This window comes from Melospiza georgiana, chromosome 4 (assembly GCF_028018845.1).
Source record: "Melospiza georgiana isolate bMelGeo1 chromosome 4, bMelGeo1.pri, whole genome shotgun sequence".
Taxonomy (NCBI): domain Eukaryota; kingdom Metazoa; phylum Chordata; class Aves; order Passeriformes; family Passerellidae; genus Melospiza; species Melospiza georgiana.
The window spans coordinates 33,625,713-33,652,642 of NC_080433.1; the positions used below are offsets into that span (position 1 = coordinate 33,625,713).

Consider the following 26,930-nt stretch of genomic DNA (forward strand, 5'->3'; position numbering starts at 1 on the left):
GTGGTGATGCTGTTTTTGGCATGCCTGTGCATGACTACACCACTTCTAGGGATGCTTGCAGAGCTGGAGCTTGATGGAGGAACAGGGATGTGCCCAGAGCAAATGGATCCCTTTGCTATCAGACAAACAAGGATTGTTTTCCAAGTAAATAGTTCAGACTTCCAACTGGGAAAATGCACAGTGAATTATATCTGCTTTAGACAGAAGGTTCAAAGTAATTTTCGGGATTCCTACTGCTGTGTCATGATCCTGTCCAGTGAAGGGAGCTGTCTCCCATGAGAGGCTTTGCAGGGACACAGGATTTTACCTGCCAGCAGAAGGTCTGGCTATGGGAGCTGCATGATGAGGCAGGGCAAAATCACATGGGTGGCTTTGGTGCAGTACTTGGCAGCACTAAGAACAGCCAGACCAAGGTTTTCTGCTGTGCCTTGGTTTTTCTTTTTTTCCTTCTTAAGCCTTATCTTACCTAATAATTTTTCCTCCTTGTACTTGTCATAGCAAGGGGAAGCAACAGGGACTTCATTCAGCTTTGTCTATTCCTTTCAGACAAGTGAGATACCTATGCCACTGCAGCCCTGACCCGTGGGGAGATAGAATAGTGCAGAAGGCAATCTCACCCCTGAGGAGTTGCAGTTGTGCTAATTACCCGTTAGGAGCAGGCCTGCCCCTAACAGGCCACAGCTGTGTCAAATAAGAAGAAGAGTGCTACAAAAGAGTGGGTTAGCTTGTTCAGGGGAGAGAGTGTGTTGGGGTTTGTTGGTTGTGCTGTGAAGAAGAAGGAGTCAGTGCCACGAGGAGGTGACCATGAGAAATCACCAAGAAAGTATGGAACTTTGCAATAAGATTGTGGGGGGGTGCTTTGAAGTCACTCTTCTCTGGCTTCTGATGGGGTATTGCCTTAGTGTTGCCCCCACTGCTGGCTGTGGCTTTAGGCACACAAGAGACCTGGAAAAGCTGCCATCCCCTTCTCTGCCAAAGGTGTGCTACAGCTCTCTGCAAGAGCAATTATGCTAGAAACCCCTCTGGATAGGAGAAGCACTGGTGGAGATGGAGTTGGGTCCCTGTAGATGAGGAGGGGCCCTTAGGGCATGTGTTTTGAGCATTGTGATCCCTCAGCGAATTGGAGGCTGGTTCTCCTTGGTGTGCTACAAAAAGCTTTGAGGAGAAAAAATAATTTCATCTGCAGAGGCTTTAGTTAGCACTCACCCCACAGTGACATGTAGTGGGAGACTGATGTAGGGAGAGGCTGCCATGGGAGGTGTGTGGAAACGCAGCCTCCAAGCATCTCCGGCTGCAACTCCCACTTTAGCGCCTCGTGTCCCTGTGACCTTGGTTTGGCACAGAGTGAATACAAAGCGAGGAGCAGCTTAGCGCTCAGAAGTGTAGCTAGCTAACTACAGCTGTCTTAGATCACCCTTCTGCAAGATCTACAGATTGCGAGGCAGGAATGGGGGTGGGGGGAGAGGATTTAGTCAGCCGATGAGCCTGGCTTCTATGTCTCTTTTAAGAAAGCGGATTTATTGGTATTAAACATGTCTCTCTTAATGTGGGTGATTTAAAATGGAAATTGCCTTTGAAAGGGGATTTCCTATTAACTAGCTGAGAAAGAAAAATAGGATAATACCATCATCCCTATACAGGGTCCATAGATGAGGTGCTGGAGCAGAATTATTTGGTTAACTGCTGCTTCTTCAGAAATTATAGCTTCTCTGTAAGAGTGAGACTTGCTCAGATTCCTCTGTGAGGAATGGTTGTATAGATGCTTCCATAAAGTTATTTTTATGGGAAAAGCAGCGATTTTACTGAGTCCTTTGGGCTTCAGGTGAGAACACAATGAATACTGATTCTGAGGGTAGGTTCAGGAGTGTATCCAGCTCTCCTGAAGTGTTATATTTGGGGCCAGATGGAGGCAGAGACACTAGAAGACTGGACTGAGTATTCACTTTCATTACCATGCAGTTAATGCCCATTAAAGCTTGGATTAGTTAATGATTTTAGTAAGAAAAATAAAGCCTTGTCTATACTCAAATTTGAGCTAGTTTAGTTCAGGTTGGCCCACTTATCAATTTAATTAAGTCTATGCAGCCTCTTTATGTGGGTGGATTGATTTACTTAATCTGAACCCTTTTCAGTTAGCTTTGGTTAAAATACATCTTGTTAAAATACATCAATACAAGGGTATGGCTGTACAGCCAATGGAATTGGAGGTGGATATATGTAACCTAGGTCTGGACAGACCAAATCCAGAATTCCTATCAGCAAACTAGTGCACATGGGCTGATTATTGGCACCATTAAATGCCACAATTGGGATTTTCTAATGTCAGTGTACTGTACCATGGAGTAGTGTAGATATGCCCTGTCAAACCTAACAATCAACTTGGAAACCAACATCCTTCTCTAAGTCTCTCAGGATGAAAGGCAATGTGCATTGGAAAGAAGTGGCCACTAAGTCTTCTCTCCCTAGATGGTCATCTTGGAGCCAACCATGGAGGTGATCCCAGCCCCTAAAGGTGATATAACTGGTAAAAGCAGTGTGCCCTTTAGCTATTGGGGCTGCCCTCATACAGCCACCCATCCCAGGCTCATGGTGCCAGCACGTGAGCCCCTGAGCTCAGCCTTCTCCTGGGGTGACTTCTGAGATTGCCCAAGGCAGCCTGGGGAGCCTCTTTCTCAGCTGTGCTGAGTGAAGACAGCAGTTGGCTCATCCTGCAATCTCCACCCCCTCTAAACTCAGCTGATTGCAGGCAGAAAGGCCAAGCCTTCAATTTCTCCTGAGTGCCATGAGTGTGCCTTCCAAGAGTTTACTGCCTCTCATTTGCTCACAGTATCTGCTTAAAAGCTTCAGGAGAGCGAAGCAGAGAAATGACCTTCTGCCTCCATCTCCCTTGTACCGGAAGTTATGTGATTGTGAGACAAGGGATTTGGTGTTTGGGATCCACTAGTGCTGGTCCCAGGAGGTGCTATGACTGGCACCTGAAGAAAAGCAGAAAGACAGAATAAAGAGCAGCAATTAGTCACTTCTGGATCTTGCTGCCTTGTGTTTCTCTCCTGCCATTGTGGTTTACAGTCCCTAAGGAATTTGTTCCAAGAGTGGCCAGCTGGGGTCTGCCTGCCCTGTGGCTCCAGTGGCTGACTGAACCACCATCCTCCTCAGGATGATCATGTCGTTGCATCTGCTGAAGACTTGCAAGGACAATGTGTGTTTCCAAAGGCAGATAAAAACATTTTGCATTATTTCAAAGATTGGGATGAGCCTGGGGGAAATACTCTGTGTGTTCCAGCAGTCCTGTGGAGAGGAAGGAGGGCTTAAGGCAGGTAGTGGGCACTTGAGTAATTTGTCTCGGTCTGTTGAGAGGGAGCTGGCCTTTAGTATGTTGCATAGAATGATAATTTAGGTTGGAAATGGCAGGAGTACCTGGGATATGGTGCTGTTGGTTGATGAGGGAAGAGAAGACAATGGATCTGAGTGGAATTGAGCTATGGCTGGATGAAAGAGACGGTAAGAGACAAAATGGTGTCAGGCCTGTAAGCTTTGGAGTGGGTTTGCAGCGAGTTGCTGCGATCTGCCATGGTTGGTTGCTCGGAGGATTCATGTTGCTTGGCAACCCTGTTGTCACCATTCAGATGCAATATCCAAGGAGGGGACACTTTAGTGAATACTCACTGGGAGGAGAAGGGGGAGCTGGGGGACAAGGGTATGTACAATAACCATGTGGAGATAGGGAGCTGGTGAGCATCTTGATGCTGTACAGGGATGTGGGCAGAGCAGGTGACGAGGAGGATGGGCACCCTGTCTTGGTACCGACCAGGGTTTTGAAGAGATCCATGGAATATGACTGTGTGGGGATTGTGGAGCAGGCCTCCTCATGCCCTTGTGAAGGCATGCTGGGCTGTCCAGCCAACATGGTCTTCCTCAGAATTTTGGGCTCAAAGACCCTGTGGAGCATACTTCCATGCTTCTGCAGGAATTGGATGTGGACAGGAAGGCAGTGGGACAGATTGCCCAGAGAGGCTGTGCAGTCTTCATCCCTGGATATTTTCAAGACTCATCTGGTTCAAGACCTAAGCAACCGGTTCTGGTCTCCCAAGTGACCCTGTTTTGAGCAGGAGATTGGACTAGAGCCTCCTGAGGCCCCTCCCAGCCTGAATTATCCTGCAATCCTATGACTGCCTGGTTGGTGAAGAGGGGCTGCTGTTACTTTGTGCTCTAAGATGCCCACAGACTTCAGGCCAAGCACCTGAAGTTCTACAGCACCTCTGCAGTTCCCAACCTTTGCAGCCACTAAGAGAAACTTGGAAACAAAAATGTCACAGATGCAATGACAGTCAGATAAGTAGTTAATACCAAAACCTGTTGTTCCTATTCACCCCCTTGAAGGAGATTATACTTTCATTGCAGCACACAGAGGCACCAAGGAGATCTCTGTTAGCTTTGGAAGAAAGAGATTTTTTAAAGGAGATCGCTCCTTCTGATGAAAACTCTGAAAGTGGTCTTTTGAGCAGTAACTCCAGGGGACATTTATCTTCTGTACATGTGTAAGATTCTTGCTATCTCATAGTTTGGGACCTATGATTACAACCTGTGACATTGAGACCTGTGAGATTGTGTGATTAGTTATTTCAGCTCTATACAGTAGAGCTACTGGTAGAGAAGAATAATGCAGATCCTGGTGACAGTTTGGGAGGAGGGTTCCAGGAAGTTAGCCAGTGTCAGTGATCTCATCATGCTGTTTCCATTAAGCAAAGAAACCATACAACTCGGTTTATTTTTTGTGAGCTGGTTTATTTACAGCTAAGGACTTGTTTCCTGGATTACTGTAGAAGCAGATGAGCATAACCAGTTTCCCTATGCATTTCCTTACCTGTCAGGAGAAACCTAACTCTGCTCCATGTCAGCACCATGTTCAAGTGCACCAGTGCCTCTTAGGTAAGCTGTCCTTTCAGATCACTGGGTTTTGAAGCAGTGCTATCCTGTGTGGTGCGGATCTGCTCAATACTGGCCTGCCTCCAGCATCGGGTGACCAGAATCATCCACTTGTGTCTGGTGCCCTCTACCAGGTATGGCCATTTCAAATGGGGATTCCTGCAGCCACTTGCATGGTCCTCCTCACTTCTTCCTTGAAGATTTACATGATTGGAATAATGACGGTTGAAGTCAGACTTCTCTGCAGCTGTTATGGTGCCCTAGTCTTTTTTTAGTATTCTCAGAAAGGAAAATTTCTCAGTTTGCATTTTTGGGGGATAAAGGCTGAGGGAGACAGTGGGAATTGCCTAAGGAACAGGGAACTCAGGTTGAACTCAACTGTTACCTTTGTTACCTGGATGCCTGCACTCAGCCCCAGTCGTCTTATTCTATTGCATGTTTCTTGTCAGGGATCCTATGATGTGGGAGCCTTTTCTTCTGGTGGGGACCTAGTCTGGTACCAAGGCCTTTTCCAGAATCCTGTCTATTCTCAACTCTGGGACCCAGTATATCTGGGCAGAGAAAAAAAGCCATTCTGCCCCCCTTGTTTTTTTGAGGCACTATTTAGATTTTGTTTTCCCCAGCTACAAGTGACTGTCCCTGATTCCTGCTTCTGTGCTGCAGACCAGCAGTTCTGGGAGACCTGGACCAACACTCCATGGGTTCATGATGTTCTCTGCATCTGCTAAGGCCAGCAGCAGCAGGTGCTTGTATACATGTGAAGATCTTTGGAGTTGCTGTGCCATGAAGTCACATACATCCAAGACTGCCAGCATAGCATGCAGCCTTTAAGGCCAAGGGTGCAGAGGAACAGCTGTCAGCTTCTGTTGATGGGCAGCAGCCTCAGTTCATCACTGAGGCTGTCACAGAAGGGGGAAGCACTGTCACGGTGTTCACTTTTCATCCCATCCTGATGGGCCCCATGTCACTGCACGCCTTGTAGTGTCCCACAGGGAGTACTAACACTTTTAGTTGAACAAATTCTTCAGTTGCTGGTCCCATGCCTCTACAAATTGCCAGCCTGATGTGACAGCTCACCAAATGAAGAAAAAGGAGTACTATGCCATTATAACATAGGCTGTAATGAATGGTTGAATGGGATGTTTGACCTTCTCTATGGGCATTAATGCAGGCAATGTTGGGTGTGTGTTGGATGCCTACATAGTCAGTAGTTCTCTTTGTCATCATGGTCAGGTGAGGCTTTTTTCTGCCTGTGGACAGTAACTTTTCTAGCACATAGCCACCAGCCTGCATTCCAAATGATGCAGTTTATCTAATTCTTGCATCTTTTTCTGGCTGCTTCTGGCCATCATGGACATTGCACTGTGCCTTCAGGTCCTGTTCACTTGTCATAACGTGCATGTTCATTCAGTCACCTGTAGCAGCATCCCAGGCTTTGCTGACATTTCTGTACCCTATTCCGGACACCACAAGACAGTGAGGCCAGCAAGGAGCCATTTCATCAACACTGGATTTACTGAAGTCAAACCTACCTTTGCTCAGCCCAACAACATCACCAGTATTGGGTGACTCCTGAGTTGAAAGGCGCTCACAGGGACCATTGAGTCCAACTCCTGGCCCTGCACAGGGCACCCCAAGAGTCACACCATGTGCCTGAGAGTATTGTCCAAACGCTTCTTGAACTCTGTCAGCCTTGGTGCTGTGGCCACTTCCCTGGGGAGCCTGTTCCAGTGCCCAATCACCCTCTGGAGGGGGGAGAAATCCTTTCCTAATATGACACTAAATGACCCTTGACATACAATTATAGTTCTGCCAAATAGTAAATCTCTTCATTACTCTCTCCCAGCATCTCTCTTCTCTCTACATCCCCTGAGCTACACAAGGAACAATATAACTGAGACATAGACTCTCTCTAATGTTTTTGAGGGTGAAAATCTCTGGGAAGAGTGGCATTAGTGATATCCCTCTTCCTTGTGCTTTTATTTCATTAGGTTGTGGACTGTCCCTTTGTTGTCTGTGACACTGAGACAGTGTTCTCTGCAGAGGCTGGGCTATAACAAAAAACCTGCTAGGCAAAATATAGGGGCCTAAGAAAGTTGAGTCATACAGGTGGCACCAGTCAGTTTATGACAAAAAATGTACAATTCCTTCAGCTTGAAAACACATGGCTGTCCTTGGCCTGGGATAAGAACATGACCAACAAGGGCACAACAGCCTGCAGGTTCCCTCGTTGTCAGCATGAGAGAGCCTGGTAGCACATCAAGCCCAGGATTCTGACTCTTGACTGACATATGGGCTGGAGCAGAGATGTCCAGCTGCATTTTTGCCAGGGGAACAAGCCATAACTCCACAGGAGTTTAATGTACTTGCGCTTAAAGGGCACAACAAATGACAAATGGCCTTGTTGTAAACCCACAGAATGCAGTCACAGATTTCCCTCTACTCAGGCAAACCTATCTACAAGGGCCAGAGGAAGCCAAGATTTTCACTGTGAGCTGCTTTAAGCTGTCCTTCCAATAAATGTTGCCTTGCTGTAATGCCCAGCCTCTGTCCTTGGGCTGGGAAAGTTGCCAGGGTGTGGCCAAAGCTCTAGGTGGACATTTTCTCAAGATGATGAGGGAAGAGGGACAGAACATCGTGTGCTTTTCTGAATGTGGTGCTTAATAAGGAGCGAGGAAAAGGCCTAGCTCATTCACAGCAAGGGTCCGTATTTTAAATTTTCCCACTGCCAGGGCATAGAAACATAATCAACACTTGCATCCTTGAAGTAACATGGCAGGTAGAGGACATACTTACAGACTTTCTGGAGGATGGAATCTGGTCAGCTGAAGATAACCTTGGCTCTGAGCTCATAAACACTGTGAAGGGGAAAGAGAACTTACATTTTAGTAAGGCCTGGTCTTGGGGTGAGGTTTACAGCTGAGGTATGGAAAAAAACAAAGAGAAAAACATCAGAGCATGAGACATTTTGTGGGTAGTGCATGCTATTAAAATGCTGAGGTTTGAGTTTGGGTCAGAACTAACATGAGAGTGAGAATGGGCTGCTGGGCTTCAAAGCTGTTGAGACAAATGCCTCCATTTCAATTTGATGGTAGATTAAAAGATGCAGCTGAAGTGTACTAGAGGTCTTTTGCTTATTGCTTCTTCCTAGATGTCTAAGTAAAGGAGAAAAGAAGGTGGCAGTTTTCTTTAGAATATAGAGTAATCTGACAGAAATCTTAATGTTTCTTCCAGCCAGAGGGCTGAATTATTGAGTCAGCTGGCTCACTTGGAAACAGCTCAAGAAAAAGAAATCTATCTCCATTTGCATAAAGTAATTTGCCAATGGTAGGTCTTATTTTATCAGGAAGGTGTGCTGGTGATGGAGCAGCAGGATAACCTCAGTTGCTGTAGGTAGATATTCTCTCCCAGGACTGTGAATATTCAAGCTTAACACATGCTTTTCCATCTTTTGAATTAATGAGACTACTAAATAAATGGGCAGAGGAGCAGGTGACCCTAATGCTGCTGGCTCTCAACTGACCATGGACAGATTTTCAGAACTACTTTTAAGCTCTTTAACATCTCTCTTCTGTTTGCCCCTGGGCAAAGAGCTATCCTGGGGGACCACAGCTGCATGCTAACAGAATTAATTTTTCACTTTAAAGTGTGTATAAAGAAAACATTTGTCTTAAATTAGATGGTCAATGCAAATGCACAATAAATGCTGTAGTGAGCACCTAACTCAAACCCAGTGAGAACGTTACCAGCTCACAGGCTCTTGGCTTCCTAGTGAAATCATTCATGCTTCTGTTTCAAGGAAGGCTTTCAGGCCCGTATTTCTGTGTTAGAAAAGTGATCTGCTTTTCTAACGTTATGCTGCTCCATTTTCAGAATCCTTGACAGTATAAATAATATTTTCCTTCCCTACCATTTCTTCCCCTGCACCCTCTTGGTGAGTTATTGGTAATACCATCTGCTTCACCTGAAGGAGAAATGAGATGAACAGAGAGAGACTTGGTGCTGTTATCAACCCCAAACTTTCCCTGAACAAAAGCAGGGGCTGTTAGGATGTTGTGAACTAGGGGATTTTCAGAACTGTGCTGACAGGGAGCCCGGCTGGTGACACTAACCAACCTGGTCATGCCACAGTGACATTAAAGTGAATCCCTTTGTTGGATATACCCTCTCCCTGGGTTCTTGTGTGTAATAAATGGCATCAAAAGTTCTGACAGAGCTTGGCAGGTGAAGGAGAGCATAGGAGGTGGGTGGGGTTTTGTCTTTGCTTCGTGTACATTGTTTCCCTGTGTAAAGGACTGGAAAAAAACTATGGAGAAATGATAGGAACCATGTGTTTGGGAGGAAAATAGTAGTGATGCTTTGACAGTATTTTTATGCCATAAGGTGTTTAAACAAAAAATGCATCCCTTAGGAGAAAACCAAATATTTGTGGACACTTCTGCTGTTAGAATTGGCCTCAGTGGTGACACATGTATTTTTAAGAGTGAAGGGTTTATTTTTTTACCTGCAGTAACTTAATGTTCCAAGTGAGTTTATAATAGCACTGATTAACTGGTACCACTTAGTTTGAGTGAAATATCAGCTCTGATGTCTCTCTGTACTCTTTTTTGCTCCAGACACTTTTATCAGGTTTGGAGCTATTTAACTTATCCTTTTCATAGGAAGTGGTACATGTTTTAGCAATGTCCCAGTGAACAACCATTAAGGATTTGAAGCTGCATATGTGAAGTTGAGGTATTCTGGGTAGTGTTAAGAAATCTGTGGAATAGCAAGTAAAAAGCTAGAAATGTCCCATTGTTTTGCCTAGAGGCCATTGAGATGGAGTAGGGCTTCCTAGCCACTTCACTAGCATGTAGGCCTTCTGGGTAAGAAAAATAAATCTGCTTATTTATGATAGCACCAATACTGCAGAACTTTGACCCAACTGTAACACAAGGAGCAAAGAAGTGGCATGTTATTAACTATTCTATTATCTACAACAAAGCAAGTTAAAAGGTGAAAGCCAGGGAACTTAAGTGACTGAAAACTTATTGCCCTGTATATCAGTAGTGGGCAGTTTCCCTTTTAACACTGGGGGCTGGGAAGTTTCTTGGCATGTGACTAGTTGAGCTTTTGCCTTTATGTGGATATTGTGTTAAAGATGAGACCATCTAGGTAAAGCGGATCCCTGAGGGTGCTTGCAGCAGCTCTCAGTAGCATGAGCAGTAAACTAGATAATTGGTGTGTTGGTTCTCATCCAATAATAATTTATTTCCTGGGAGCAACTTCAAAGCTTAATCCTGGAATTAAATCCCCTATTCCTCCTTGGGATTTTAATTTAGTTTTGAATGCTCTGATGGATCATCTGCTAGAACATTAAAGACAGCTTTCAGACATAAGGGTGATTTTTCTGGCTGCTGTATGCCCTGTATGGAGAATAGGTGAATGCAGGTACTTTGCTGAAGAAACTCTTCTTTAGCTTTTCATCACGATAAGCTGGCAAAAGCCACACTTTATCTTTTACTGAAAGCGGTTTTTCAGTTTCCTTTAAACCGTGAAGGCAATCTGCCTAATCCATTTTGCAGCTCTTCCAGTGAAGAGAGTCATCACTTGAATCTGGAGAGAACCAGTAAGATTTTCATCAACCAGAAAGTTGATTTTAGAAAAAAAAACCCAGATAATCTGTTTGTCTTGTTAGGATTGGAACAAGATGGAGATGACTGCCAGGAGGGTTGTGGTTTCCCATTCATTCAGGTGTGTCAGGAGACTGTATCTTGTTAAGACCAGTGAGATGGGACAAAATCTCCAGCCACTGGAATGATCTTTGCACCCCAGAGGTGGAGAAGAAAGGTATTCCTCAGAGTGATGCAAGGCAGTGAGTGCTTCAGCCTTTCTGCTTCTGAATGGCAGGGTAAAAGGGGTGCCATCTATGGCTGATGTTTGTACCATGCTTTGATGAAATACAGTACAGCATTTGATGTTAATTACTATTTATTATTAGATAGATGTGCTGCCTTTTGATGGATAGGTTCTTCAGTCTGGGTGTGCTATAGGAAGAAGAGCCATGTATCATCTTAGAGAAGTGACAGTGTCAGTTTGAAATCCTGTCTGTAGTTCTGCAGTTCCAAAATAACACATTTCCATTTGAAAGAACAAACTCCACAGTTTCTTAGTTTAATGTGCCTGTATTTCATACATAAATGACCATCCAGGACAACCAATTTCAGTGAGCCTGACATTCCATACTCAAAATAATAAAACAAGTCTATAAAGAGACAGAGAAAGCTATTTCTCCTTTAATCTGCTTCACATTGTTTTTGATTCTGCATGACAAAAAACCAGTCTGCTAGTTGTTAGGATTTCTGGGGCAGACTGACCATGGCAGAGACAGTAGGGGATGCTGCAACTATTGCAGTGTAAAATGATGAGAGCTCAGCTAAGTGTCCTGGTATGACAGCTGAGAGAACATGTGTAACACTTCAAAGCAACTGCAGCAGTGCTCACAATTCCCTTCTGCTGGGCTGCTGGCAGGATGAGTGTCCTCCGAGTGGCAAACGAAGTGATCAGTCTCCTTGTGCCCAGGTGTCCTTGTCTCCTGATGAGATCTCCCCACCAGTGGCTTCTGGCTCAATCTTGCTCTAGAATCTCTTGGTCCTGAACCATGTGCAAAAGAAATGAAAACAGGTTTCATACCAAAATTAAGCTAGGTCCTTTAGCCAGGTGCTTGTGCCACTCTCAGGTTTGTATGCTTGTTTCTCCACTTGCTTTCCCTTAATTAGCTGATAAAATTTCTTCTATGCTGTTCTTTATGCATCGTGACATGGCATCCTTGTTTGTGGACCTGCGTGGCCAATGTTATGGTGATCTTCCATAACTGACACAGGCCTGGTATCTGAACACCAGGAGAAGAGCACAGATGTATTCAGCCACTTTATAACCTGACTGGCTGGGTAGAGCAGGGCACAGAGCACCGTGTAAAAGCAGCTGGAGTCCTGGTTACCATGCTCTGCAGCCCATGTGCAAACACCCAAAGGAGTGCTACTATGGAAAACCTTTTTATGGTGTGAATTATCCAGAACAATTGATCCATTTCGTTGATTATAAGAAATTGTTTTCTATAGACATGGCTTTTCTTCTACTAATGCAAGTGTGTCTATGTTTGAACAGAGGACCTGTGAAGTGGAAGTCCTTTCCCTTAGCTGCAGACCCCATTTATCTAGGGCCCTGGAAATAGGCTCTGATTTTACAAAGTCAGCAGGTATCAAAGGGTCTTTGACTAAGGGTCGAAGCTCCTGTAGGGCCTTTGGTCCCTGTCAGTGCTGGCAGAGGCTGTTCTGTTGTGACAGAATGGCTCTGCTGGACTGCATCCTCCCCAACATCATCACTGCCACATCCAGCCCTGCTTGCTTTTGATATAAGAACTTTCATTCACATTCTTTTATCTCAGGCAGATTTAAGGTAGCCCTTAATTTATAGTAAACATGAACCTGTTTAAAATAAATCCCTCAATTTGTCTTACAAACAACATTTAAGTGTTTTTGAATTAAAGAGATGTTTGAAAAACTGTTTCCTATCAGAGATGCTATTTGTTTCATTTCATGCAGTTTATTCATCTTAGTTGATTGGAGAAAAAAAAAAAAGCCTACCCAAGCTAGTGAGAGTAAACCCTGCCACAGTACTGTGCTGCTGTAGATTTTGCAACGTTTTTTATTTGGAGCCAACCTCCACACACATTATTTACAATAACTATTACATCTTAATATAAAAATAATTTGGGGGTTAGATGCTGTGCAACATCTTGAGAAGATAATTCTGAAAGCAATTGGCATTTTATGTGCCTGATTTCAAACTTGTAATTGAGCCTGATTTCTTTGATCAAGGGGAATGTACCCATTTTGTCTGAAAAAAATTGTTGAACTGGACACTCAGGCCCCTAATCACTATAGAGAACTTAGCCCTTATGATTTATTTAGGAGGGAATGATAAATATAGATATATTTAGATATATTAGATATATAGATGTTAGATATATATAGATGTTTAGATATATTTAGATATATTAGATGTTTATGTAAGATGTGCATGGATATCTATCAAGTAGAAAGGCAACTAGTCTCATCCTGAAAGTAAACAAGGCTTTCATGTACCATGTAACTGTGGAGTTGTGTACTTTTATAAAGAAAAACAGTTGATGAATTCCTTCATCTTAAGATCACAGGGAAATATAACCTTAAATATCATTGACTTCCTTAAAATGATTGCAGCCCCTTGTCAGAAAATTGTTCCTAGAAATACTTAACCCTCCATTTTGTGTTTCTAAGTAATATGCTGGATGAAAACCACTCCCTCTCTTTTTGTCAAGTTCCTTGTCAGCTTATTTCATCCAGAAGAATGCAGGAGGACTTGTGGAGTCATAGTTTGTCCCTTCTTGCCATAATGAAAGGAAAAAACATCCCTTGGCCAAACCACATCTGCTATTCCTGTATCACTATTATCAGTGAAAGGAATGGCAAAGTCAAATGACTAATCTTTTCAGCTATTAGCAGCTTCTGTATGTAAGTATCACTCTACAGTTCTTTTCTCCAACTGTTCTGAGATAATTTCAGATTACTTTAGGCTTTGGCTAATATGTCTTCCATTTTTACTGAAATTAGAATGCAAAATATCATAGTCACTTTTTAAAGCATGCCCAAAAATGTTAGGAAAATCTTTCTTACAGGAGAACAGCCCTTACCAGCACCCTCAGGAAGATCCAGGCTGTCAGAATGAAAATATTGGTGTCTGCTTTTGTCAAAGAGCTCAAGCACAGATTGGTATTGCTTGTGGTCACTGCAGCTACATGAAAAAATATCACTGTACACACACTACACATGGAAACAGAAATTCATTCAAGCTCCAGATGGCATATTGATATAGATGCACACAGTGCTACAGCCACATTTCTGTCCATAACCTTCCCTACAGACCAGCAAACTCTATTTGCAGCATGTGGATCGATTCTGAGGTACAAACTGAGAAAGGACCTGGGGGTTAAGAGAGACTCCACAGTGGCTCTTTTAGGAGGCCTTCCTCCCTCAGAAACCTTGGCCATATGCATGTTTTGCCCTGCAAATACATACCTACAACAAAGATGGAACACAATTCTCTGACATATGGGATCCAGCTCTCCTTGCCTGTCTTTTGGGCAGCATCTTCTTCACTGCTCCTGGACATAGAGAGTGCTAGGTAGGTCCAAGCAACTGTGTGTTCCTTGGAGGGTGCTTTCAGTGGAGGGATGCAAAGGCTGGACAGTGCAGTCTGCATCGGCACTGAGGCAGAGCGTGTGATGCTCGGCCTGGGGTCTGATTTCCTGCAGGACCCTGGAGCTGGCAGGGAAGCAGGGGGAGGGCTTTCCTCGCTGCTCTTGTTTCTAGGGCGTCACCAAGGACCATCTGAGCTCTTCCAAATCTCCTACCAAGACTCAGACATTGGCAGAGTGGGTGTTTGCAACCCTAGAGTGAAGGACACTGCATTTGACACTTCCACCTGGAAGAGGTTTGCTTTGTTACCCACTCTGGCTTTTCCTGGTGGGAGCAAGACTTACTCTAGGGCCATTCTCTGGTTCTGAGAGGGGTAGAGCACACTCTTCTCAGGCCACCCATGGCACAGGAGGGGACAGGGATGGATCTGTGACCACAGAGTGGATTGCCCTCCTGCAGTGAGGCTGAGAGCACCATGGGCTGCAAGGGTGCAGGCATCTATGGGCAGGGCAGGATGAGGATGAAGGCACGAGTTCCTTTCTGTTCAGGCTGATTTCACGTTTCTTAGCTTCCAAGGGGCTCTGAGAATAGCAATTAAAGCACCGGGCTTAATTGTGGAGTATCCAATTTGGATATTAGCGTTATCTCTGCTCTCACTGCTTTCTTTTCCTCTGGATCCAATTCTGCTGCCTGCCTGCTGGCTGGGTGCCCGTTCCTTTCTTCTCATTATTACTATTTTATGGTTATTGTTAGTACATTTTTTTTAAAGCATTCCTGCTCTCGGTTGCTTCCAAACATGCGGGTCGCGGTCCGAGAGGGCGTCGGACGCAGGGAGCCCCGGGCGGTCCCCGCGGGGCGGCGGCTCGGCCCGGCCCGGCCCGGCTCGGCTCGGCCGGAGGCACAGGCACAGGTGCCGCCCGGAGCGGGCTCCCCCTTCCCCCCGCCGAGCCGAGACCTGCTCCCTCCCGCCGGCAGCGGCCAGGGCTTGGTCTCCCGTTGCCCGTGCTGTCCTTCCTCCTCGTCTTCTCCCCCCCTTTTCCCCCACTGCTCACTCGCACAGCTTCCCCTCCCCGCCCCTCGATATCTCCCCCTCCCCACCATTTTCCGCGGGTATATTTAATTATTATTAATTATTAAGCTGCTTTATTAATTCACCTTCCCATGCTTTCCCCACCTCCGGGAGGCATTCTCGGAGCTTTTATATTGCAGAGATTTTTTTTTAAAATGTATTTTTAGAGTGATGCTCTGAGCACTTCCACCTCCCCGCCCCTCATCTCCCACCCGGGCAGTACCAGAGAAGAGAATGAAGAAGTTGAGCATGTCTGAGGCGGATCAGCCTTGCAGGCAGAGAGGGGGGCAGTAGCTACTCAGAGCAGCCCGAATGCTTGAAGCAGGATTTGCTGGTATGTATGTGGGTCTGGATTTTATGACAGCTCTAAGTGTGAATCTTTTACCGAGCGACAAAGGAGGGGAAAAGAAATAAATATCTGCGGCTTCATTAAATAAATGCCTGCATAGCTGCAAGCCCTGTCCGGCTGTGCTGGAGGAGGTGGTGGTGGGGACACTCCCAGCCATCCACCCACCCCTAGGAAAAAAAAAAAAAAAGAAAAAGAAAAAATCCCGAGCCGAGCCCGGAGAGCGGAGGGTTATGTTGCCGGGGCCGAAGGAGGCGGGGGCCCGCGGCAGGTGGAGCAGCCCCGCCGTGCCCCCAGCCCCGCGGCGGTGCGGGTGCGTGTGCGCGGCGGGCAGCGGAGCCGGCAGCACTGCAGAGGGGTGGGCACGGCCCTCGCCAGCCCTCGGGGGCTGGGCCCGGGGGTGGGCGAAATGCTGTGCGTGCATGGGGAGGGGGCCGCGGGGGGGGAGCCGCTTTCTCTCCGCGATTCACATCGCGCCCGCTTTCTCGTCTCGTATGCATGCCTATCCCGGGAATGGTGTAGTCAGCCCGTATCTGAATTATTTATAGACTCGTGCCAGCTGTTTTTTTTTTTTTTTTTTTTTTTTTTTTTTTTTAAATTCAGCTTGTGTGCAGTATTGGGAAATGCGTTTTGCCTTCCTTTCTTCTCAATATATTAATGTCTTTGTTGGGGAGCGTTTTCTATCCCCTTCAGATCCCTCTAATACAGAATTGATGCTTATTTTTCCCTTCAGGAAGGGGACGCTTTGAGGATAATCATGCTTCACAGAAGAACGGCACCGACCTCCAGTTGCATTAAACACAACCTCCTCCACTAGGGCTCCAGGAAAAAAAAAAAAAAAGAGAGAGAATAATTATAAGAATAATCATTAAAAAGGCGAAAGGAATGCTTACTCTGGAACCTGCATTTGATGATCCTCACCACTCGCGCTGAATATCCTCTGAAGTGATTCTCTTCAGCTTTTGAATTTGCACCGCTTCAAGACGCAAGATTGCCACAAAGAAACCTCTATTTTTTTTACAGCCAAATAGGATTGTTTTTTAATTCATTCCCCCACATTTGCCCCCGACCCTAATTCTTCTTATGTGGATATGCAAGCAAGAAGAGGAGACTGGACATTCCCAACATGCTCTCTCCCTTGATCTGTCCGTCTAGAGGTTCTGCTTCTACAAACCAAGGTAGGGAAATTCTTGTTTCTGTGGTTTTGCTTGCAGCTCATTTTGGTTTGCCCAGGGTTTGCCCAGGGATGATCACTCACGGTAGAACAAAAGGTTTAGAGATGCTGCTTTTAGAAGCAGATAGAGGGGAAAAAAAACCCCCAACATTCACCAGACATGTTGATTCCCTCTTGGCTCATCAAATAGGACATGAAGAGAAGGCGAAAGGGTTTGACTTAGGTACCACGTTGTGAATTGGGGGAAAGTCCCTTGTGATTTTTTTTCGGGGAGGGGGAGGTGGGCAGGTGGGGTCGGGAGAGACACGGGAGGAGGCACACGGCTTTGGAAAGGGGTGAAAACGGAAATAATTTTCACCCATCCACCCGCAAATTGCCTCCTCCTTTTCACTGGTCCAGCGGCTCCTTGCCATGCTTTGATGCGAAAGCAGAGCCGGTCAGCAACAACAGGACGTAGAAACCCGCTTGTTGCCGGGGAGGGTGGTGCATTACCGAAAACCCACGCCGGCTCTCGATCGTGAGCGGCCTAACGCGGGGGCCGGGGCCGGGGCCCGGGGAGTGGCCGGGGCCGCCCCTGGCACCGCGGCAGGAGCCCGCCCAGCGCCGGGGCCAGTGCGCCTGCTTGCGTGGAGGTGGAGGGCTATTTTAAGTCCAAGCACGTCAAGCGACTTAGCCTGAACCTACGAGGCGCTGTATTCAGGCAACTTCACGTGTTTTAATTTATCCCCGTACCCCTGGTGCTATCAGCGGGCATCGTGGCCCCTCTTCGCCTCGCCCCATCCTTCCCCCTCGCCATCCCCCGCGCCTTGCAGCCCCTTCCCCAGCCCACTCGGGAGGGATGCAAAATGGCTATCGTGCCGCTCGGCTCTAGATACGCGAGAGATACCGGTGCATCCCGACCGTAACGTGACATGTGAGTCTTTCCGTAAGATGGTGGCAAGACAAAGGGAGCCGGGGGGTGCGGGAGCGCCGGGCACAAGGTGTTGAACGTCTCGGGGTTATTTTAAGCCTCAGCCCGTGCCCGCCGCGCCGCTTCGCCGGTCACGCGTGGGTGTGCGCGCCCCCACGCCGGGAGCGGCGGGGGCAGGGGGAGCTGCTGCACGGCCCCCTCGGGGCGGACCCCCGGCACCCTCACCCGCACCGCCGGCCCCTGCCAGGCACCCTCACCCGCATGGCCAGCCCCCCGCCCAGGCTGCCCCAGCCGCCTCTCCCTCCCAGACCGCAAGGCTGGCGCTGGGTGGGGGACCGCAAGGGGAGCGGGAGGCGCACCCCACGGCAGAGGGAGGAAGAGGGGGGTCATCCTCCAGCCCCGCTGCGGGGTGGGGCAAGCCTTGAGGCACTCGGAGCCCTTGGTGCATCCCGAGCATGCCGAGGCGGGGGCGCGCCTTTCCTACCACCTCCTTTGCCTGCATCCTTCCAGCAGCTCCTTGCTACATTTCTGGGGGATTTTGTCGGCCTATTGTTAAAAACCAAGAGCGGTTCCGCGTGAAGGGGTTGAGAGCCACCTTTCCTGACATATTCTGGCTGTGCTTCTATAAATATCTAAGGCTTCCCAGGGTATCCGCGCCTGGATCCTCCCTGCCTGAGCTCTCCCTGCCTCGCCGCAAGTGGGAGTAGAAAGTTTACCTGTGCGGAGAGGAGGGAGTGTGGGAGCCTTTCCCCCGTTTTCCGAAGGAATTTCTCAGGCCTCGCAGCTCCTGGATTTTCCCATGACCCCAGCACCGGACTGGTGGGGGATTGTAGCCCCCTTCATCGGCCATCGGTTACCCCCGAGAGCCCCTAGGAGCACAAACCCGGGGGGATGCACGGAAAGGGGAGGGTGGGCTCAGTCCCTGCCCCTCTGCCCCCTACTCTGGGTTTTGCAGGCACATCGGATTTCTCGGGTGCCAGGCGAGGGTGGCCGCCGTCGGCAGCGGGGCCAGGCTGCCCGCTCCCCTCGGAGCGGTGCCCAGCTCTCTGCCCGCCGGGCACCCGGCCCGAGCGGGGCCGCAGCCGTGACCAGGGCCAGGCTGTGCACAGCTGGGACTTGGGGAGGGGTCTTACACCTTTGGTGCTCAGCCGTGGGAGCCAGGAGCACCGGCCCACATCCTCACTCTTTTCTGCCTTTTGCCCAATCTCTCTGGCTGCTGCCTTTACCTGTGACTTTTCCTCATCTTCTCTGCAAGCTCCAGTATGGGCAAAAGGAGATGTCCGCTACCACTGCTTTCCCCACCATCGAGCACAGCTACCTCGGGCTTTGCAAGCAGTGCATGGAGGCAGCTGATCCCTCCTGAGCTGCCCCTTGGGCAGGCAGGAAGGGCCGGGTGCGCAGCCCTCCCAGCTCATGGGGCGCTAGTGCTGTCCCACACCCCAGGGCCGTGGGGAGCAGAGCAGGGACACCGCACCCTGCCGTGACCTGGTGTGCCCCAGCTGCAGCTCTGCAGAGCAGCAGTTTGTTCGTGGGTGCAGGGTGCTCTGCAGGAGGGGAGCTGTGGGTGTGGGCAATTTTCAGCTGCTCACCCACGCCGCCCCAAAGCAGCAGCTCTTGTCGCCTCCGTTTATCTTGCTGTTCTTTGGTCCCTCGCCACACCAGCTTGTCTCCCAGCCCTGGGTGGAGGTCTCAGAAGGTTGGGACACAACGGAACAGGTTGAGGGCAGAGTCGGGAAGCAGCCCAGGGATGGTGAGATTAGCTTCAAATTCCTCTTGGCTCAGTCATTGTTACACAGGTAACAATGCAGATCTCAGCAGAGAAAAGGAAGGAAGCATGGTGAAAGCCACAGCTCCTCTTCCCAGGGACCCTGGTCTCTGATCTGTTGGCACACCTGCTGCAGCAGCCAGTTCAGCCTGTGTCAGTGCTGGTGCCTGTTGTGATCCCTGTGCCAGTGAGACCATTGCTGAGCAGAGGAGGGTGTCAGCAGCGGCACCCAGCCGTCCTGTTCTGGGCAAGGGTCTCAGGACACCAAGATTGTTTGGCTGAGTTCTACATTGCATCTGTACATGCCAGAACATCATGCAAGAGATCACAGAGAGGTGGAAAATACAGAACAGGGGCAAAAATTCCAAGCTGCTATACCCATCTAATAACTGACGCTCTGACTTTTATTATCCTCATTTTGGATTTTCCAACTGTCCCCATATAAAAAGTCTATCAACCTATGAACAAGCACCTGATCCCCAAACCCTAACCCAGAGGGGGAAAAGGTGATAGAATTAATTTATATTTCATCTTGCTGGGGCTATTTCTTGTGCTTGGTTTGGAAGAGGGCAGGTGCTTCTGGCACTGCTCGCTTCCAGTGCCAGAGCTGTGGAGCTGTGCTTGGATTCCCACACTGGACTCACATTGCCTGGGTTGGCACCAGGAATCTGTCTCTCTGCAGCACCATGTGGGAGGTCTGGATTTGATTCCTGGTGCTGTTTTTCATTCCCCCAAGCTGGCAGAGGGTGGGAGCACTGTACAGATAGCACTGCTTGTATCTGCAATGGGCTCCATTCCACATTCCCATCCTTAGGATGCACAAAAGCTGCCTATGAGATAGTCCAGACTGAGGTCTGGTCCCTTTCTTGGCCTTTAGGGAGGCCACAACTCTTCCCTGCCTGTTCTGTACTTAGCAGTGTGGTTTGGTGGGCAGTGGCGAGACAGCTACCTTGCAGCTGGAGAACGCGCAGAGGGTTTTTTGAATTTTTACAGTTTTGTTTTTGTAAGCTGCAATTAATCACAAAAAAAAAAAAAAAGGATTAGTTAATAGGAAAGATGGACTAGATGATCTTTCTGAGCAAAATGGCTCAGGGTATTGTGATTGCCTAATCCACCATGGAATGCTCGTAGTATCCACTCTGCCTGACATCAGGCCTGCCTGACTCTTCTGCAGTTCTGTGATTAGCTCTCTTTGATATTTATTTATACTTGAGAGAAAAGCACAAAGTGGTTGGGAGAAGCAGGGCTGATCAGTTGTTTATTATCCTGATCTGTCCTCTGTCCACCCATCCACAAGAACTCTTTACACCAAAGTGAGTCAACTTATTAATTGTCACTTTGCTGCAGTCAGACAGACTCGCTGCTGCCTTGGGTACCTCCCTGCGTAAAATGAAATGGCAGTTTGAAGATCACAGCACTGAAATAAGTAGAAGGGGAATCAGAGGAAAATAAGATATTTGAAGCTAAGCATGGCCCACCTGCTACTACTGCCTTGTCCCTTCTTATGAGTTTTGTCTTTCTGCTTTTTGCTTACAAGGCAAAGCGCCTTGTAATGGGAAGTAAAAAACCCATTTCTCCAACCACAAAGGGGGCTCCACCATCCCTCTGACCTACCTTTCTAGCTTGTCTGTTTACCTAAAGACAGGAAAGAGAAGATTCCTGGCAGGTATGAACTGATGCTCCCTCTGGCACAATTAGTGCCATGGTGCTAAGTGCCTGGGAACTAGGAGATTGATCTGACCAGGTTAAATGTTAAAGCTGCCTTTCATTTTGGGGAAAAAAAAATCCAAGCAAACCCATTCTTTATTGTTCAGGAGCTCATTGCTTCCTTAAGCTGCAAGCCACAAGCTCCCAGCTAGAATTGTACATTGGAATGTGAACTGGTGTGTGTAAAAGTTGACCAAGTGCAGGGTGGTGATCTGTGCAAACCAAGCAGCGGATCTCCATGTGCCTGAGGTCACTGCAGAGAAGAAAATCCCCTCTCTATGCACTCAGAAACAAATGTATGGCACAAGGCAGTGTGCAAATTGTGCAAATTCAAATTCAATTCAAACCATGGCTAATTTGGACCTCTAGAGGCAAGGCTGTCTTTTATTCAGTGTTTTCTTGGAAACAGAAGAGAACACTGACTCTGGGCAGGAGAAGGGACAGACTTTTCTTTATAAATTTTTTACATATACATTGAATATGTTTCATGTGAGAAGAATAAAAACACTTCTTTTTCCATACCCAGGGTCACCAAAAAAAGTGAAGAGTGAAAGGGTATGTGTTCTGAGACTCACTGCCAGCTCATCTTCCCAATACAGCTGGTATTTTTAGACTGCAAAGTATGCTGGGTGGCTCTCTTCCCTTTCTAACACAAGCAATCAAAGACCATGTTTTATATCAATATATATAATCTATATATATCAATATAGATGAATTGATTAAATATCTCGGGGAAAAGAAATTTTGAATGAGAGAGGTTATTGGCACAAAGTGGAAGGGATACTAGCCTAATATCTCTGCACCATTTGCTCCATGTACCTCAAACCCCATCCACAGGGAAGGTTCAGAACTGAAAAGAGCCACAGAAAGTGGCTGAGGTAAAAGGTTAGATTGCTAGCTCTGAATACTGAAGATGTTTCTGTATTCCCAAAGCATGTGTACAGTATTACTAACATTGGTGTGCAAGGCTGTGCTGAAACATTTATAGGAAAGAAACACTCTAAAGGGAAAAATGTGAATTTGATCTTCATGTTTGGTGGATTATCTGTTCTAATTGCTCCTCCACTAAAACAGGTGCATGGCCACCAGGTTGTCTGGCCTGAATAATCCATGGGATATTATTCTGCCACTCCTGCACGCCCCTGGCATTTTGGGGTTGTAGGAGCTCACCTCCAGTTAACTCTCCATGGGGCAAACTCTTAAGTTGCCTCTCAAGGTAGCAGTCAGCCTAGTCTGCTTTGCCTGTGTATAGCTATTTAGTTATGGAACAGTTCTTGCTTACTGTGCTTCCAGTCTGGATTTTCAAACACGGATCAAGGAATTAAGCAGTGTAGCTACCACCCTCCTCCTCCAAACCCACTGTCCAGCCCATGTGTGAGCTCTGTACACAGAATACGGATTGTGTACAATCCCTGTTTGTTCAAAGCAGCAAAATGATCTGTCTAGAACCTATTTACAGATGTGGTTTAGCTCTGCTTAGGTAACGATGTTCTGTTTGAGGGCAGCACTTCCAAGAGAGGGAAGGACTGGGGGGAGTGTGCAGGAGTGAACTAAGACGATGATCACAGAGCAGAGAAAACAAGACCTGTAAAGAAAGAATGAGAGAGACCTAGGGAAGCTCAGTCTGGAGAAAAGACAACTGTGGGTGGATCCTTAGCTGTCTGCAAATACATAAAAGACTGTTACAGAAAGAAGACAGGGGCCAATTATTCTCATTAGTCACAGAGGACAGATCAGGAAATAAATGACTTTAAGATGAAGCAGAGAGAATACAGATTAAACATCAAATTAAATGTTTACTGCACTAATGTTTTAGTGACAGCAGAAGAGCTGATAAATTTGGCAGATTAGCTGTGACTGACAATATTTAAAGCTAGATGTAGGTGCTGAACTATCAGGATTTTGTATCTAATAAAGTCTGTCTCCAGTGAACCTCAGATCATGATATTTGCATGCCTAACCAAACAACTTTGTAAGAAAGATAATGAGGTTGATTTGTCCTGTGTGCAGGAGGGAGAGACTGTCCCATTGGAGGAACCTGATTGGGTTTGCCTCTGTGCAACAAATCTAATATGGGACCTGTAGGAATCAAAATAATGGTGTCAACTGGTGGCACAGCTTGCATATATCAGGAGCTCCCCAAAGATGCCTGCTTTACAAAACCTCTGGTAGGTTGTGACAGCTCATACTGTCCAGGGGACTGGCAAGAGCTGCAGTATAGAAATCGGGCAGAAGAGGCTTACAAACATGTCTTGTGTGAACGATGCTTTAGCATTTGCAAGCACAGTTCTTGAATCCTGGGATAAGTTGGGCTGTTTAGGTTGAGACCATGTCTCTTTCATTCAGAATCCTCACCTGTTTGTAGCCACTGCTTTCAAGGCTTTGCACTATCACAGCAGCTGAATAGCTGCTGTGTCAAAACCTGATACTGCAGGGGGAGGGGAGGTTGACCGTCACACACTGAGAGATGTGAAAATTCACACCTTGCTATTGCATGATGTCATTCTTTTGTCTTGCAAGATGAGATAGTTTAAAAACACCTTCTTTTTACTCCTCTTGCTGCTTCCAGAAGGTAAAGTGGGATACGGGCAGCCATGAGCATTGTGGTTTCTGAGGATTATCGCTCCACTAGCCAGCCTTCACAGTCACATCTCTTTGTGCTTGAGTTGGAGGAGCTTTCTGTGCCTGCTTGGGGTTTGGATGAACAGCTCTGACAGTGAAGTTCTGTGAGGGATCTTCCCACCTCGGGTCAGTAGAGCTTCCCCTGCCAGAGGCTGAGATGGCTGAAAGGGCTGTTTTGGACTTGTGAGTTTGGCCAGCATCGGGAACGTGCTGTGCGGCCTAAGGCCTGTACCAGTGTAAATCCTCCTGTGCATCAGCAGAAATGGTGACTGTGGAGCAGCCCTGCTGGTGGATTACACTATTTTAAAATAGAGCGACAAGCATGTAATCCTGACCTCTGGTGTTTTTTTGTGGGAATCGGGAATTTTCTATACAGGTGTCCAGGACACACTCTGACCCAAATGGAGGAAATGACACAATACACTCTCTTATTATACTTGGATTTCACTTTTTTGTTTAGCTTCTTCACCTAATCTCTTAGTTAAGGTTGCCACGCTCTTTTGGGATATAATGTATACAACTCTCTCACATGGATGTGGTTTCTTGCATGTATAACCTCTGAAGAATTTGGAGGAAAGGAAACAAATGTAAAACTACTAAATCCACTACTTCAAAACAGACTAGGAGGTGAGATGGCTACTTGAAGCCAGCTGAGGCAGATAAAATCTGGTGTCACCAACCTGATGATAATTTACTAGTGCAAATGCCATGTCCTACATCACAGATTTCCTAATGAACAGAAATTTGTTTTCAGGCATAAATATAGGCATAGTAGTCTCATGGATATCTTAAGATTGCAGTGGTCCCATGCTGTTACCTCTGGCTGTGGGCTGTGAGCAGGATACAGTGGGGCATGAGTGGGTCAGAGATTGAAGTCTGTCATAACAAGGGACTGTGGTTTCCCTGTGTCACATGAGACTTCTGCTACTCACAGCTGGAAACAAGGTACTGGAGATACACAGTGGCTCTTTGGAATGTGAAAGTTGAAGGTCCTAAATCAATACCATCTGGAAATGAGTTGCAGAAGAACTGCTAGGATCCTAAAGCCAAGGGCAATCCCAACTCTTCACAGCAGTGGTTTTGAAGCCTGTGCAGTGAGAAGAAGGGCTCCACTGCTGCATGGAAAGGTGTCAGGGTGCTGCCACCTGCCCCAGGAGGAGGATGGAGGAGGGGTTGCTGCTGTAAATTTGCTGCTGGCTCTTTGTGCCAGATAAAGCAGGATGTTGTTTAATTGTACACAGCTGGATTGCTGGGGAATTTCTGTCACAGGGCTTTGCTTAGAAATGCATTTGAAGTGCATTGTGGCAGAGGAAATGCACTAGAATGCACTAACTGGCAGCTACTTGCACGTAGGCATACGCTTGTATGGAAGGCACATGGGAAGGATCTGCGTGTCCCTGCACCCCTCTCTCTCTCCTCCTCTATAATTCTCTATTATTGCTGGCTGCTGTAGTCAGTGGCCTAAGTATCTCAGGGGAGATTCCCTCCTGTCAGACGTGTGTTTCGGCAGAGGCAAGCTGAAACATCAGAGGCTGACAATCCCCAAGGGAGAGTCTAATGAAAGCGACAGAATGACATAATCTGTTCTCATAGTCTCTCCCTTTCAGCTCTCCACGTTTTTGGTGCAACTTGAAATTACCCTCTAATTTATTACTGAAAAGGTGACTATCATATATAATTGAAATTATATAGATAATGTCCTGAAGTGTTGGAAGTCAAAGTATAAAAATCAGCGTGGATGTGGTCTGCAGTACTGTCTTTCTGGAAGGGAGCTTTTAAGACTCAGTCTGAAAGTAACAGTGGTAAATGCCATGAAAGTATAAATAGAATCTCAGGGAGGACATTGCAATAATTTCATTAAGTGATGGGGCACCAGTATCCTAAATAGGAGGAGACAAAAATTAAGTAGTTTAGAAAAAGAGGATAGCTGTGGGATGGCTGCCTTGAAAGATAACAGTGGCTCTTGCAGAAAGCACTTTGAATCCCTGGTTTGGAAGTTTGTGAACTTTCAAACCAGGGATTCAGAGAGAGAGCCAAGGATCACGCATTAACCATTTTTAATTTGCAACATTTCTGTGTAGAGTAAAGGGGCACCAAGGCTCTCTGAACTTTCGGACTCAGAGAACTTTGCAGGATCTGAATGCCTGTACCTTGGTGCTGTCTGAAGCAGCAGCTGGCTGTCACAGAGGGTATCATACATGAACAACCCTTTCTGCACAATGGCCTTTTTCTTACTGGAGGGCATAATAACTTTCAGAAACCAGGAGATGCATAGATGAGGGCTGTTTAATGACATGCCTTGCCTTGATAGTCTCCTATGTTTTTTTTTTTTTTTTGTTAGGGAAGATTGATTCCTGATTTCAGCTTTTGATATTAGAGAAGATGATTAATGTTTTTGACAGAAGAGGTTTGGAAACAGGTTAACTGCCCAACCGACAAAAAAAAGTAATTTCAGAGGTTTTGCTAGTTGTGCACTGAGCTTAATTAGAGTGTTTGATGTGTTTTCATGGAAAAGCAGAGAAAAGAATAGCTAGCAGCCTGGTGGGCAGAAAACTAACAGGGTTTTGTGTGATGCATCCTTATTCTGCATACTTCAAAGTGGGGACTTGTCCCTGAGGTTGTCCTAGCCAAGATGAGGGCTCAGACTACTGGGTCCTCTGCAGTAATGCTTTCTCAGTTGGAACTTTTCCAGTTGGACCTGTTCTACTTTATATAAATGCCTATTCATTGTGCTGGAGGGAATGCTCTAACGACTGGGCTGTGGAGGTAGTTTGTTTCTTTGGCCCAATACAAAGTAATTACTTATAAAAAGAGAATTTATTTCAACCTGAAAGAAATAGAGGCACAGGCTCTGTAGCCCAGAGGCAGTGGAGTCCTCTGAGACATGGGAGACATGGGAGCTAATTCTTCCTCCAAATTAGTCAGTGCAGGTTTGTTCTTGTTCTGCTTTGGATGCATTTGTTTTTTCCCGGTGACATGAAAACAAAATGTTTCATTTAGCATTGAGCTCCAGTGCTGATTCCAGGTGGGGAATAAAGTGACAGGAGGAGGTGAATTCCTGGGAAACAAAGACCTGATCCTCAGGCAAGTGCTCCTAAACTAAGGATGAGGGATGAGAATATGGACTCTGTGACAGAAAACCAGAGTTACTGCTCCAATGAAAATTTTTATCGTTTCCTATAATGTGCAGGTA

At 46.7% G+C, this 26,930-nt stretch overlaps 1 protein-coding gene across 4 annotated transcripts in view; it reads left to right on the forward strand.

Moving 5' to 3' along the window:
* The first annotated feature begins 15,452 nt into the window (after positions 1–15,452).
* GRIN2B (glutamate ionotropic receptor NMDA type subunit 2B) overlaps positions 15,453–26,930 on the forward strand; it is a 208,094-nt gene continuing 196,616 nt past the window's right edge. Inside the window, exons 1-2 of one of the 4 annotated variants that reach the window (XM_058022775.1) lie at positions 15,453–15,547; positions 16,293–16,737. The gene's annotated coding sequence lies outside the window, so the exon portion shown is untranslated. Of the gene's footprint in view, positions 15,548–15,805; positions 15,873–15,957; positions 15,974–16,017; positions 16,738–26,930 lie in introns of those variants that run through there. The other 3 variants (XM_058022776.1, XM_058022777.1, XM_058022774.1) reach the window with 3 other exon arrangements.